This window comes from Jaculus jaculus, chromosome 8 (assembly GCF_020740685.1).
Source record: "Jaculus jaculus isolate mJacJac1 chromosome 8, mJacJac1.mat.Y.cur, whole genome shotgun sequence".
NCBI classification, from domain to species: Eukaryota; Metazoa; Chordata; class Mammalia; order Rodentia; family Dipodidae; genus Jaculus; species Jaculus jaculus.
The window spans coordinates 128,702,011-128,717,485 of NC_059109.1; the positions used below are offsets into that span (position 1 = coordinate 128,702,011).

At 50.2% G+C, this 15,475-nt stretch overlaps 1 long non-coding RNA gene across 1 annotated transcript; it reads left to right on the forward strand.

Moving 5' to 3' along the window:
* Positions 1-3,312: 3,312 nt before the first annotated feature.
* On the forward strand, positions 3,313-14,988 carry LOC123462824. Its single transcript, XR_006638550.1, has 3 exons — positions 3,313-3,433; positions 14,053-14,261; positions 14,785-14,988. It is a non-coding gene; the product is annotated as an uncharacterized LOC123462824 (long non-coding RNA).
* The last annotated feature ends 487 nt before the right edge of the window (positions 14,989-15,475 follow it).

Sequence of the window (15,475 nt, forward strand, 5' to 3'; positions counted from 1 at the left end):
ACTCTCAGGAGCCCGTCACCGCACCATCTGTTCTGCGTTTGTCGCTGCGGCATTACATAAGAAACAAGACATTTCTCAAGAATGTGGCTGCATTTAGTAATTGGACCGCCGGAGAGGAGCCAAGCCCGGGCGTTTGGCACCATGGTTGAGAAATGCCATGGGCCCTTCTCTGGGGTGCGGCAGCTTCCCCAGATTCCAGGCGGTCTTGGCAGACACCTGAGCTCAGCCTGGCTCGGGAAGCAGCCTTGCCGCCCTTCCTCCCTTTTCTTCTTCCCCCAGCTGCTCCTCCCTCGCCCCTGCCACCTCAGGTTGGCACCCTCCAGTGTTGGCAGTAACCAGCTGACCTCTGTCCCCCAGCCCCGATTTCCATGACCCCCAACCATGGGCTGATGCTCTGAACAGAGTCTCAGATTCCACAGCAAAGCATCCAGCTTCTCGACTCTGAGACTCTTCATAGCATCTAAGGGTGCAAGGGTGAGGTTCAAGTGCCCACCTCCATGGTGAGGCCTGTGGTGACTTTTATTTTATTTTACTTTTATTTATTTATTGGAGGAAGGGTCTTACTTTAGCCCAGGCTGACCTGGAACTCACTCTGTAGCCAAGGTTGGCTGGTCTTGAGCCCAAGGTGATTCTCCTTTTACCTCAGCCTCCTGAGGGCTGGGTTTAAAGATGGACACCACCATGTCTGGCTCGTGACTATTTAAGTTAGTTTTTTTTGGGAGGGAGGGAAGGGGGTAGGGTTCTAAGGTTTTATTGTAATGGGGGAAGAGAGGGAAGCAGGGAAGGGAGAAAAGTTGAGAGAGAGAAAAAGAGAGTGAGAGAGGAGGGCTCAGGGAATAGCTCAGTGGTTAAAGGCGTGGGTTCAATTCCCCAGTACCCACATAAAGCCTGATGCACAGAGTGGTGCATGCATCTGGAGTTGGTTTGCAGTGGCTAGAATCCCTGGTGCCACCATTCGCTCTCTCTCTCTGTCTGTTTCTTTCTCTTTCAAATAAACAAATAAAATATACAATATACTTAGAAAGTGCGAGAAGAGAGAAAGGGTACACACACTAGGTGGGGGAAGGAATGATAGAGAGATAAAGGGGAGACAAAGTAAAAAGAGGGTAGAGCAGAAAAGCCAAAAGAGGTGGTTTTTCTTTCTGTTTTTTATTTATTTATTTTTGGCATTTTGAGTTTGGGTCTCGCTCTAGCCCAGGCCTGACCTAGGAATTCACTATGTGGCCTTAGACTCACGGCAATTCTACCTCTGTCTCCCGAGTGCTGGGATTAAAGGTGTGTGCCACCGCGTCGGCTCTTTTTTATTTTTATTTTTCTCATTTTTACACATGGTATTGCTCTGTAACCCAGGCTGGTCCAGAACTCACAATGTAGACCAGTCTTACCTTGAACTTGAGGCAATCCTCCTGCTTCAGCCTCCCGGGTGCTGGATCGTGGATGTGAGCCATGGCGCCCAGCTGAGTGACACCTTAAAACCAGAGTTCATAGAATGACGCAGCTTGTTTAGTTTAGGCAAACCTGAGTGTCTTGCACGAGTGAGTGTGTTTGTTCACAGGGCGCCACAGTGGACTGGGCTGATGCCACCCAAGGCACATCCACTGTCCCTGGACAAATCTCCTTTGTCATCGCAGAGCGTAGCCAGTGGTTGGGATGGTGGACTTTGAAGCCAGGGATGTCCTCAGCTTGCCCAGGCAGCATTATGTGACTGTGGGCAAGCGGCCCCTTATCTTTCCTTTTCCTTTCTTTCTCCTTCCTTCTTTCCTTTCCTTTAATTTTTTTGTACTTCTCTTTCCCTCCTTCTTTCTTCCCCCTCCCCACTTTTTCCTTCTCCACCCATGGAAAAGAGACGGTGGTAATAGCAAGCTCTTTTAGGACTGCGAGCACTAAACTCACTGACATTATAGAACGTCTAGAACATGCTATTCTTCTCACGGTTCTTTTTTTAAAAAATATATTTTATTTATTTATTTATTTATTTGAGAGAGACACAGAGAGAGAATGGGCTCGCCAGGGCCTCCAGCCACTGCAAACGAACTCCAGACTCATGCGCCCTCTTGTGCATCTGGCTTACGTGGGTCCTGGAGAATGGAACTGGGATCCTTTAGCTTTGCAGGCAAGCGCCTTAAACACTATGCCATCTCTCTGGCCCCTTGCTATTCTTTTTTAAAAATATTTTAAGTATTTTATTTTTTATTTATCTATTTGACAGAGAAGGGGGGGGGAGAGAGAGAGAGAGAATGAATGGGCATGTCAGAGCCTCCAGCCACTGCAAATGATCTCCAGATACATGCGCCCCTTTATGCATCTGGCTAACATGGGTCCTGGGGAATTGAACCTGGGTCCTTTGGCTTTGCATGCAAATGCCTTAACTACTAAACCATCCCTCCCGCCCCTGTACTTTTGCTGTCTTGTGTGGAAGCTCAGGCGCGGAGCTCTTGAAGCCGCGGGCTGGACCTGCCGTAGGTCATCTCTTTCCATCTTGACAAATGACCGTCGTCTCTCCCTTTACCTGCAGCACCAGAGTTCATATCTAGAATTATGAGCGTCATTTTTTTTTTTTTTTTGAGGTAGGGTCTTGCTCTAGCCCTGGTTGACCTGGAATTTACTATGTAGTCTCAGGCTGGCCTTGAACTCACAGTAATCCTCCTACGTCTGCCTCCAGAGTGCTGAGATTAAAGGTGCGCACCACCCTGCCTGGCTGTCTCTCCCTTCTTGCATTCCTGTTTTCTCATCCTGGCCCAGTTTCAATGGCACCTGCTCAGAAAGGCCTTTCCTACCAGGCCAAGAAGAGTGGCCTGACCTGCGCATGCTCAACTCCACTGCCTTCTTCCCAGACTTTCTTGTCTTTTTGGTCAGTCCCGTGTCATCAGCACATGGCAAGGTAATTTGTGGAAGGAAGGCAGGGAGGAAAAGTGACTAACCACTCCTTATGACTTCTCTGCGAAGGAAAGACAGAGACTGGAGTCCTGGAGGAGGGAAGGTCACACAGTCAAGAAGGGGCAGAAAGCGACCCGGGGTTTCTGCTCCCGAGCCTCCGAGCCTCTTTCTCCCCGGCAGGTGGACCCCACGGTAGATGTGAGGGCTGACGTCCAGCAAGGGGTCACGGGGAGGCCCCGGCAAGCGCTCCGGAGGGTGACAAGATGAGCTGGCCTGGCAGCCTGGAGACTGTTTACAGGGGCTGGCGGCCATCACCATGACAACCGGACAGCCTACAGCTTCCTGCGTCACCAGAGACGCAGGTCTGTACTTGGCTGGGATGCAGTGAGGATAATGGGGCGGGGGGAGGGGGGGCTGGTGGCAGAAGGGAGGGAACCTCAACACCCACCGTGGGGGAAGGAGGTTCTCATTTCTTTGAGGTGTTTTGAGGGCCGTGCGGAGCCAGGGTGCCTGGGTTTGGATCCCAGCTTGACCACTCTGGGCTCTGGCATCTTGGGTAAGTGACTTAATCTCTCAGTCCCTGAGTTCCTTCCTATGTAAAACAAGAAAGGAGAACACAGCCTTGGGATGGCTGACGGTGTGCGTGCGCTTGCATGTGGAGGCGAGAGGTGGATGGGTGACTTTGTCAATCACTTCCCACTTTAGTTTTTTAACTTTTTTTTTTTTTTTTTTTTTAATTTTACTGGGGACGGGGACAGAATTGGCAAGCCAAGGCCTCCAGCCACTGCAGTCAAACTGCGGATGCATGTACCATCTTGTGTGCATGTGTGACCTTGCATGCTTCTGTCACCTTGTGGCTTACTTGGGACCTGGAAAGCCGGAACATGTGTCCTTAGGCTTCGCAGGTAAGTGCTTTAACTGCTAAGCTATCTGTCCAACCCTCTTATTTTTTTATTTATTTTTTCTTTCTTTCAAGGTAGGGTCTTACTATAGCCCAGGCTGTTCTGGAATTCACTATGTAGTCTCAGGCTGGCCTTGAACTCATGGTGAGCCTCCTACCTCTGCCTCCCAAGTGCTGGTATTAAAGGTGTGTGCCACCATGCCCGGTTCCACTTTAGTTTTTTTTTTCAATATAAAATTATATTTGAGAGAGAGAGAGATTGAGAACGGGCACGCCAGGGCCTCCAGCCACTGCAAAGGAACTCCAGATGCGTGCGCCCCTTGTGCATCTGGCTTACGTGGGTCCTGGGGAATCGAACCAGGGTCCTTTAGCTTTGCAGGCAAACACCTTAACAGCTAAGCCATCTTCTCCAGCCCCCACTTCAGGTTTTCAGACAGGGCCTTTTACTGAACCATTGATTCCATCTGTTTGGTCTAGCTGGCCAGAACTCTCTGCCACTGCTCCCAGCGTTGAGGAAGGTGCTGGGACCCCAAGCCCAGGTCCTTAAACTTGCATGGTGAGCATTTAACCAATTGAGCCATCTCCCCAGCCCCTCATGACGCCGCTTCTGAGGGAAGAAGGGATGGGGTGGGGGTGTCCACATCCCAGGCACCTCCGGCTCCCAGCAGCCCTTGGCAGCAGCAACGGCATCCATCTTCTGCCAGACGCCCGGCCCTGGCTCCCTCACCGGGGAAACGGGCACTTAAGTGGCGGCTTCCAAGTTTCTCTTTTAATTTTCATTACGCAAATTTCACATTTCCTGGAACGGAGATCTTGACTCTCCGGACTCATTTGGAAGTTGAGTCAGCGGAGGGCCTCATTTATATTAATGTGGCCTTGACACTGGCCCGGGGTGGGGTGGGGGAGGCTGAGGCGAGGATGGATGATGGCGATGGGTGCCAGCGAGCGCTGCTTGGAGGAGCAGCCGTCTCCTGCTGGAGGCTGGAACCCAGAATGACGGGTTCTTGGACTCAGTGACTCCTCAGCAAGCCTGATCCCTGTCACCACTGGTTCCTGCGTAAAGTAAAGCGGGCCACAGACTTTTCTCCTAGCTTGCCAAGAGGCTGTGTGACGGGCCCCTGTGGCCTCTCCTTTTCCCACCCACCGTCCTTCCCCTCATTCATTCCTCTTCGGCCAAGCTGGCCGCCCCCCCCAGAAGTCCAGCACCAGCGCCTTGACGCTTGCCTCTGCTCTCTGTCCAGAAGGCCGCTCTTCCAGCTCCTCCTAAGGCCGGTTTCTTCCTGTCAATCCAGACCCATAGCTGCCACCTCCAGGAAGCCCGCAAACCTCCCCTGACACTGTGCGTCACACCAACTGATCCATTTTCTCCAAAGTGCTGAGTGGCAACCTGTTCTCTCGGTTGCTTTTTTTTTTTTTGGTCTATTTAGTCATTGGCCGTCTTCCCCGTGAAAATTTAAACCCCTCAGGAGTACAAAATGCATTCTTTGTGTCCTTACGGTCTGCCCCAGAGAGGGCACACTGTAAACCTTCATGGTATGATTGGGATGACACTCTCGGCCTCCCCCCCCCCCCCATGAGGCTCCCCTTTGCTGGTGCTTGTGGTCACTGCCTGGAGTTCACACTGCAGAGAGGAGCAAGCGATGACCATCAGCAGTCACCAAGTTCTAGGAAGGTTCTGTAAAAACAAACAAACAAATACCACACTGGGCCTGGAGGGTTGGCTTAGTGGTTAAGGCACTTGCCTGTGAAGCCTAAGGACCCAGGTTCGATTCCCCAGGACCCACATTAGCCAGATGCACAAGGTGGTGGTGCACATGTGTCTGGAGTTCGTTTGCAGTGGCTGGAGGCCCTGGCGTTCTCATTCTCTCCTTCCCCCCCTCTCTCATAAGTAAATAAAATAAAATCTTGTACAAAGCAAAACAAAAGAAAACAACATATTGGCTCCTAACCTCAGCCCTTGGGACTAGCCATGACTGGTTCTGGTTGAAGTGCAGAGAGGTGAGAAACTTGCCTAAGTCACCCAGCTAGACAACAGAGGAGCCAGGGATTTGAGCCCAGGGTATCTGGCTCTTGCCTCTGTTGGGTAAGTCAGCTCATGCAAGTGAAGAGATGAGAGTCTGGGGTCCTGAGAGCTGTGGCTGGTGGGGCCTCTCTGGGCTGCAGGAGGTCAGAAGAAACACCAGAACCAGCTGTTGGTAGGGGGAGCGGGGTTAGGAAAGCCCTTCCCAAAGATGCAGTATCTCAGCTAGGCCTGGAATTTGTTGATCTCCAGACCTGGATGAGGGAGAAGCAGTGTGTTCTGACAGGTACTGCAGCAAGGATGAGCCATGAAGACACCGTGCTGAGCACAGCAAGGCGGTCACAGAGTGACTCACGCTGTGGGCTCCCGCTCAGATGAGGCACCCGCAGGAGTCAAGGACATAGAGGCAGACAGTGCAAGGTGGTCGCCAGGCCTGGAGGAGGTGGGGAGTCAGGGTCTCAAAGGGTGCAGAGCTCATATTGTGAATGAGCGAAAAAAGTTCTGGAGAATTGGAGCTAGGGAGGGTGTGTGTGTGTGTGTGTGGGGGGTCTAAAGGGTACAACTGTTTTATAAAAAAAGTAATAAATAAGCTGGGAGTGGTGGCGCACGCCTTTAATCCCAGCACTCAGGAGGCAGAGGTAGGAGGATCGCTGTGAGTCTGAGGCCGCCCTGAGACTCCATAGTGAATTCCAGCTCAGCCTGGGCTAGAGTGAGACCCTACCTCGAGCCCCTCCCCCCAAAAAAGTAATAAATAATAAAAATAATTAGGAGGAGAGCCACTAGGGGTCTGTCCTTGCATCACTCGCTCTGAGGGGGTGGATGTTGACAGCCGTGTTATGGGGACTAGAGGGGAATTGAGCATCAAGACAGCGCTGCATGGAAGGCATCCCTGCCGTGCAGGGAGGGACAGGCTTCCGTCTTCCCCTTTCCTCTGGTCTCCGCTGAATGCAGGCCTAGCCTCACCTTGACCTCAGCTTCCTAAGAGTGAGGACACTCCCACATCCCTGAGCCCCAGAAACAGAAAATAAAGGTTTACTATTGTTTCAAGCTGCCAAAGGCCCCGGGTGATTAGCTACGCAGGGGCAGATGACAAGTGTGTTTCCTCGCCTGTTAAGGAAGGATGAGGGAGATTTCATGGGTTGTTGGTGACGGTAATGTCATCAGGACACCCATGAAGATGAAGCCCCACGGTGTATTTCATACGGCTGGGGCTACAACTGAATCCTCAAAGGAGCATGGAATATTGCTCAGAGCAATGCCTGGCACAGAACAGCAGGGGCCCAGTAAATGCTGGCTGGCACGGTTTTACGTTCTCTATGACCCTGGTACTGTGAGGTGCTCAGATGCCCCAGGTTGCACTGGAGATAATGATGATGGTAGCAATGAACAGGATGTGGTGCTTGTAATCTCATCACTGGGAAGGATTTTGAGTCCAACGCCAACCAGAGCACACTGTGAGAACTGATTACACACACACACACACACGCATGCACACACGCATGCACACACACACACACACACACACACACACACACACACACACAGGTGTGGGCATGGTGGGAATTCCTTTAATCCCAGCACCCGGGAGGTAGAGGTAGGAGGATTGCTGTGAATTTGAGGCCACCCTGAGACTCCATAGTGAATTCCAAGTCAGCCTGAGCTAGAGTGAGACCCTACCTCGAAAAACAAAACCCCCCAAAACACAACAGGTGTGTGGTGGCGCACGCCTTTATTCTCAGCACTTGGGCGGCAGAAGATTTCTGTGAGTTGGAGGCTGGCCTGGAACTACAGAATGAGCTCCAGGTCAGACTGGGCTAGGGTGAGACCCTAACTCGAATAAGACAAAACAAACAAACAAACAAATCAGAAGACAGCAACAAGGCTGGATGAGGCACCATATAGTGAGTTCCAGGCCTGCTTGGGCTAGAGCAAGACCTTAAAAAAAATAAAAATAAAAAGATAGCAACAAGAGGTGAGCTGCTGCCAGTGGGCACTTCCTGCATGCCCATTTTTGGGCTAAGCACTAGGCATCCTTTGTGCCCCATTCTTTCCTATTATTTTATTATTTATTTGATAGACTGGAAAACCAATGAGATCCAGAAAGGGAAAATGACTGCTCTAGGTCTCACAGCAAGGGTACAGGGTGTGAGAATTTGGACACAGGTATTTTATTTTATTTTATTTTAGAGATAGCCAGAGCGAGAGAGAGAGAGAGAATTGGCATACCAGGTCCTCAGCCACCGTAACTGAACTCCACACACTTGTACCACCTAGTGGGCACGTGCAACCTTGCTCTTGCCTCACCTTTGTGCGTCTGGCTTACGTGGGATCCGGAGAGCCGAACATGGGTCCGCAGGCTTTGCAGGCAAGCACCTTAACTGCTAAGCCATCTCTCCAGCCCTGGACACAAGTACTTTAGACCTCCAATTTTCTGAGCCTCTAAGATGAGCTGCAGCTGAAACCCCTTCAAAGACCACTGTTCTCTATAGAAGGTACAAAGCCACTGTCCCCCTGGGGCAGATCTGAAGCCCATTGTTCCCTAAAGTAGATTTCTCTTAGCTAATGGGGTTCATTGCCCACATACATCTGACATAATATCATTTGTTTCAGGAATTTTTATTATTGTTATTATTATTATTATTATTTTTGGTTTTTCAAGATAGAGTCTCACCCAAGTCCAGGCTGACCTGGAATTCACTATGTAGTCTTAGGGTGGCCTCGATCTCTCAGCTATCCTCCTACCTGTGCCTCCCGAGTGCTGGGATTAAAGGCATGTGCCACCATGGCTACCCGGCCTGTTTCAGCTCTTTTTATATGCAGGATGGGAGGGCAGATTTCCTTGGAAGCCTGGCCCCTCCCTCTTGCCTCTTAAGGAGTTTGAGAAAGTTCACCCAGAGAAACACCCAGAGAAGTTCAGGCACGTGAGAAAGTGTGGAGCCTGCCTGGCTCCTCAGAGTCTCCCAGGGACGCTGGTCAGCTTCGGATGCCTGCAGACACCAGTTGGCTCTGGACACACAGCTTCTCCAGATAGTGGCTGGAGGCCATGTGGCCAGCTAGAGCTGCAGGTCCCTAAACAGGCCATGAGCTCAGGCCATGGGCATTGGCACACCTGCTCCTATTCCCAGCAGGGGTGACTCTGCGGTCATGACAACATGGCCTTTTTTTGACCATGAGTTTCTCTTCAGTGCATATGTGAGCACAGGTGAGATGATGGACAGGGACCTGACAAGAGCTCAGAGAAAGACAAAGATGTTTACAGATGTCTGTGATGTGTCAAGGACTGAGCTGGGCTCCTTGTCCTCATGTGACCATTTCTCAGCTATTTTTTTTTTTCGAGGTAAGGTCTCACTCTAGCCCAGGCTGACCTGGAATTCACTATTGAGTCTCAGGGTGGCCTTGAACTCATGGCGATCCTCCTACCTCTGCCTCCCAAGTGCTGGGATTAAAGGCGTGTGCCACCATGCCCGGCTCTTCTCAGCTATTTTTAACCGTGAGTTGCAGGAGGAAATATGTTTCATATCATGATATGTAACATGCACACATGCGTGCAAACATAACAAACATATTGTGAATCTGTACTTAGAATTAAAAAGTATTTTATTTTATTTATTTTCAAGCAGAGAGCCACAGAAAGAGAGACAGAGAGAATGGGTGTGCCAGGGCCTCTAGCCACTGCAAACAATCTCCAGACACATGTGCCACTTTGTGCATCTGGCTTATGTGGATACTAGGAAATCAAACCTGGATCATTAGGCTTTGAAGGTAGGTGCCTTAATAGCCAAGCCATTTCTCCAGCCCTGTACTTACCTTTTTTTTTTTTTTTTTTCCGAGGTAGGGTCTCACTCTAGCCCAGGCTGACCTGGAATTCACCATGTAGTCTCAGGGTGGCCTCAAACCCACAGTGGTCCTCCTACCTCTGCCTCCCGAGTGCTAGGATTAAAGGCGTGCGGCACTAAACCTGGCTTTTATTTTATTTTTCAAGGTAGGGTCTTGCTCTAGCTCAGGCGGACCTGGAATTCACTATGTAGTCTCAGGCTGGTCTTGAACTCAAACAGCCGTTAGAGCGAGACCCTACCTCAAAAAAACCCAAAAGAACCCCAAAACAAAAACCCCTTTTACCTTGGGATTCTCTGTCTTTAGAGGTAATTGCTGGGCTGGTGAGATAATTTAGTGGTTAAGGCACTTGCCTGTGAAGCCTAAGGACCCATATTTGACTCCCCAGATCCCACATAAGCCAGATGCACAAGGTGATGCATCCGGAGTTCTATTACAGTGGCCGGGGACCCTGGTGTGCCAATTCTCTCTTTCTCATTCTCGCTCTTGTTCTCTTTCATTAAAAAAAAAAAAAAAAAAGGCCAGTCTGTTGGGCTTACCTCGAGAAAAAAAAATAAATAAGTAAACAAATAAACGCACATAAATAGATCCCTGGATTTTGCTTGGCTTTGCTTTATGTCATCACACACGGCTGACCCCCGCTGTGCTCGCGTGGCATCCTCGTTGCGTCCATCTCAGATGACTGCACAAAGGCTCCTGGGCCCTCCGCGGGGCTGCCTGGGGTCTCTCTCGTCCACGGCAACTGGCAATTGGGAGTCTGCTACTGCTGAGCGTGCAGGTCGCTCCTGACCTTCTCCTGCACAAACACCGCTGGAGGAAACGGCCTCCCGGTGCTTCCTCTGGGCTCTGCCTTCCACACAGAGCTGGCCTCTCCCTTCCTCAGCCCTCTGCAGACACCACTGCCGTGCGTCTAATTCTTCCCCTCTGCCCCCAGCCAGGGGCCTTTCTGCCCTTGATCTCTTTCAGGCCCTTTTCAGCACAAGTGGCCGGAGGGGTCCTGCCAAATTGCCACTCTGGCTGTGTCACTTTGTCATCAGAACCTTTCCCAGGCTTCCCATCACATGTCACATCAAATGCAAAGCTCTGTACTGTCTGCATGGCTCCACACCCATCAGCCTCATCCGAGTTTTCATTTTTTTTTTTTTTTCTGCCTCTGCTTTCAGCAAGGGCCTTCCCCACCACAAGGGACTATCTCCTGGAACTATAAACCAAAATAAGCCCTTCCTCCCTTCAGCTGACTTTATTTTCTTCGAGGTAGGGTCTCGCTCTAGTTCTGGCTGACCTGGAATTCACCATGTAGTCTCAGGATGGCCTTGAACTCACGGTGATCCTCCTGCTTCTGCTGCCTAAGTGCTGGGATCAAAGACATGTACCATCATGCCCAGCTATGTATATATATATATATCCCAAGTGTGGTGATGCACACTTAATCCCAGCACTCGGGAGGCAGAGGTAGGAGGATCACCATGAGTTCAAGGCCACCCTGAGACTACATAGTGAATTCCAGGTCAACCTGGGCTAGAGTGAGACCCTATCTCAAAAAGCAAACAAAAAAATTTATTTATTTGCAAGCAGAGAAGAGAGAGAGAGAGAGAGAGAGAGGGAGAGACTGAGAGCAAGCACACGAGGCCCTTGAGCCTTTGTAAACAAACCCCAGACCAATGTTCCACTTTGTGCATCTGGCTTTATGTGGGTACTGGGGAGTCAAACTCAAGTCATTAGGCTTTGCAGTAAGTGCCTTAACTGCTGAGGCATTTCTCCAACTCCCCCTTTATATTTTTTAATATTTATATTTATTTATTTATTTGAGAGAGAGAATGAGCATGCCAGGACCTTCAGCTACTGCAAACAAACTCCAGATGCGTGTGCCACCTTGTGCATCTGGCTTATGTGGGTTTGGGGGATTGAACCTTTGTCCTTTGGCTTTGCAGGCAAGTGTGTAACTGCTAAGCCATTTCTCCAGCCACCCCCCACCCACTTTTTTGAGATGGTGTCTCCTTTAGGCCAAATTGGCCTTGAACTTGCTATGTAGCTGAGAAAATTTCAAACTTCTGATCCTCTGCTTCCATCCTCTGAGTGCTGGAATTATAGGCATCAACTACCAAACCCAGTTTTTTTTTTTTTAATGGGGTATTGGGGATGAAACCCAGGGCTTCATACACGCTAGGTGTTTCTCTACCGATGGAGGTGTATCCCAGTCCCTGGAGCTACCACTAGTCCTGTCTTCAGGGGGTCCAGGCCATACCCCACCACACTTGGCTTTTTTTTTTTTTTGGTGGCGCATGCCTTTAATACCAGCACTCGAGAGGCAGAAGTAGGAGGATTGGTGTGAGTTCCAGGACAGCCTGGGACTACAGAGTGGATTTCAGATCATAGCCTGAGTTAGAGTAAGACCCTACCTTGGGGGAAAAAAAAAAACAAACAGGCTGGAAAGATGGCTTAGTGGTTAAGGCACTTGCCTACGAAGCAAAGGACCCAGGTTCAATTCCCCAGGATCCACATGAGTCAGATGCACAAGGTGGCATATGTATCTGGAGTTCATTTGCAGCAGTTGGAGGCCCTGTTGTGCCCACTCTCTCTCTAATAAATACAAATAAAATATTTTAAATAAACAAACCAACAAGGGGCTGAAGGAAGTGCCACTTCACAAGGAAAAACTCTCTTCCACGAGGTGTGAATGTTCTTTAAATGAACATTTCATACTTTGGAAACTTGTAGATCTGACAAAGATGACTACTGGGCTTTCAAATAGAAGTACACACTTGGCTTTTGATGACTCAGTTTTGTGAGAAAGCAAAACCCAGGTAGAGGCTGGAGAGCCACATGACCAGGGTGGGGCTTTGATCATGGGTTAGGTTGCCACTGGCTTGTATACTGGAGTGACAAACCAGTTTATTATTATTTATTTATTTATTTGAGGTAGGGTCTCACTCTATCCCAGGCTGACCTGGAATTCACTGTGTAGTCTCAGGGTGGCCTCGAACTCACAGCGATCCTCCTTCCTCTGCCTCCCGAGTGCTGGGGTTAAAGGCGTGCGCCACCACACTCGGCACCAGTTACATTTTCACGTGCTTGCTCTTCTAGAAGAAAGCACCCATGAAGCCCCTCCAGGTCCTCAGGCTCCCAGATTCAGCCTTCCTTTGGGATCCTGCACCCTGGCCTCCCTTCCCTTTCAGGAAAAAAAAAAAAAAAAAAAAAAAAAAGACAAACGCCATCAAGTTTGTTTTTGCCATACCATTTATTGAACTCTCCAGACTTCATTAAGGGACCATTTGCTTAGAAATTCTTAAACATCTGGACATATTTTACAAGACAGGACAGCAGCCGGAGGTCACACAGGGATCACAATTCCATCTCACATGCAAAAACAGACACTGGGATTTTTGTTGGTTTCCTTGTGTGTGTGTGTGTGTGTGCGCGCGCGCGTGTGTGTATGAGTGCACATACACCCGATACTCATTTCCACGCGTACAGAAAGGACGAGACGATGACTGATGAAAGATGAACAGGACTCGCAAATGCGGCGGGAGAAGAGAACGGCTGAGAACACTGGTGGTCTATGGCTAACGTGATTGCCTTGGCCCCCATTAAGGGTGGGGTGATCAGAATGGCTTTGCTGGCAAAAGACCCCCAGCCTTACATTGAAGGGTCCGGGGAAGGACAGAGGGTCCCCTGATGGGATTGGGGCCTATGACATTGTGTGTGTGTGTGGGGGGGACTTTGGGGCTCAGAGAAAAGGAGTTGGAGGCTAGGCTGATCCTCTTGTCTAGTCAACACCCACAGCTCAGGAAGGGCGATAGGTTTCTCTATGCGAGCATTCTCATTCCTGTCCTAGCCAAGATCCATGTGGAGGGAACTCTTACCTCAGGCTCTTGCCTGGGGTGACTGGAAAACCACTGTGCCGTACAGAACAAGCAAGGAAGGAGGCGATGCTCTCCTTTCATCCACACCTTCACTCATCCATCCACCCCTCTACTCACCATTCATTCATTCACTCACTCAAAACACAGGGTGGACCAGTATGTACCAAGGGCACATGGTGGCAATTAGTCCTGAGCTCCTGGTGCAGGAAAACGGGGCTCCCTGCCCTTGAATGGAGGGCTGAGCCAAGATAGGCTTGGAGGGAAAGGGGGCAGGCTCAGAGTTTCACCCCTTAGCTATACCCAGCTCTTGAATGACAGACTGGCCTCAGAAAGTGCCCTAGGGGCATCCAGGGGAGTTGGCACCATGTAGGTACCTTCTGCTGTGAGTCTACTTTTTTTCTTCAGACCCAGCTTAGCCCAGGGAGGCAGGAAGAGTGGCCATCTAGGTGTGCATCCAGTGAGACAGCATTGAGAGTCCCCACATTTTCCCCAACTTCCCTGCCACCGTAACCTTGCAACTTAAGCTTTTCTTTTCTTTTCTTTTTTTTTTTCTGCAGGGCAGCATCTTGCTAGGAGAGCTTTTTGGAACCTTGGTTTGGTTTTGAAGAAAAGCAGATTAGTCTACTCAAATCTGCCACCCTGGTTCACCTTATGAAACCACCAAGGCCACCTAGACTTGGGCTCACCTTGAACTTGCGCTGAAGTTCACATCCTACCACCTCTGCGCTCACCAGGCCCGACTGAGAAGGAGGCTGTCAAAACCCTGGTGCCAAATGCTCTGCGGGGAGAGGGCGGGATCCAGGCGTGCTTCGGGAACAGATGTGGGAAGTAGGTGCTCTGCTGGGAGGTAGCTGGGGCCTCTGGATTATGGTGGCCTCTGCCTTTTTGCTTCTCTGGATTGACTTCCTGGGTGGAGAGCTTTGAAGATCTTTGAATCAGATCTCCTGTTTTTATTTAACAGGAAAAAAAAAAAAAAAAAAGCCCTTTCGGAACATTACTGTTTGAGGTGGCCTGGGCAGTGGGTAGCTGGCTCATGGGGAGATCACTGCGTTTCTTTGAGGGCACAGGGACTGGGCAGAAGGACTGAGCACCACAATGGCTAGCTAGCCAAGGGTGAGGACTCTGTGGGCTGTCCCTGCACCAGTCTGGGAAAGGGCAGCATGAGTCTTGTCCCCTGGTAGGCCACCGGGGGTGGCTTGGATTGGTGATTGGTAGGTTTGCTTAAATTGCTTAGAGCGAGCGGGAGGCAGGGTTCTCTGCTTCAATCTTCCTGCCTCGGTTTCTCCTAGGGCGGCTTCAAGTCCTACAATCTGAGTTCCTGACAACTTATTGCCTCCTTGGCCTGAACTTGTGCCGAGGATGTTCACACACACCCCAAGGAAAAAAAAACTTCCTGGGCTGGAGAGATGGCTTAGCGGTTAAGCGCTTGCCTGTGAAGCCTAAGGACCCTGGTTTGAAGCTCGATTTCCCAGGACCCACGTTAACCAGATGCACAAGGGGGCGCACGTGTCTGGAGTTCGTTTGCGTTGGCTGGAAGCCCTGGCGTGCCCATTCTCTCTCTCTCTCTCTCCCTATCTGCCTCTTTCTCTCTCTCTCTGTCACTCTCAAATAAACAAATAAATGAACAAAAAAGACTTCCTTTTGTTTTCAGTCCATTTCCCACATATTGCCAGGTCCCCTTTGGATGCTATCCAGCCTTGCTTCAAACAGTCACCTGTGATGTGGGAGCCCCTTACTTCCCCCCCACCCCCACACCGTGCACTGGGTTCCCCATACAGACAAGTAGGCTGATAAGGAAGGATTCCTCACTTGGAGCTGAATCGACCACCCTGTCTGACTTAAGCTGGGTAGCTATTTCTTTGGGTCAACATACCCTCTCACCAGCTTTTGTATCTCTTCAGGACCTTAGCTGAAAGGGACAGGGTAAGGGGAAAAGGTATAGACGATGGCTCGTTTGACCAAGAGCCTTTTCCAAATTCA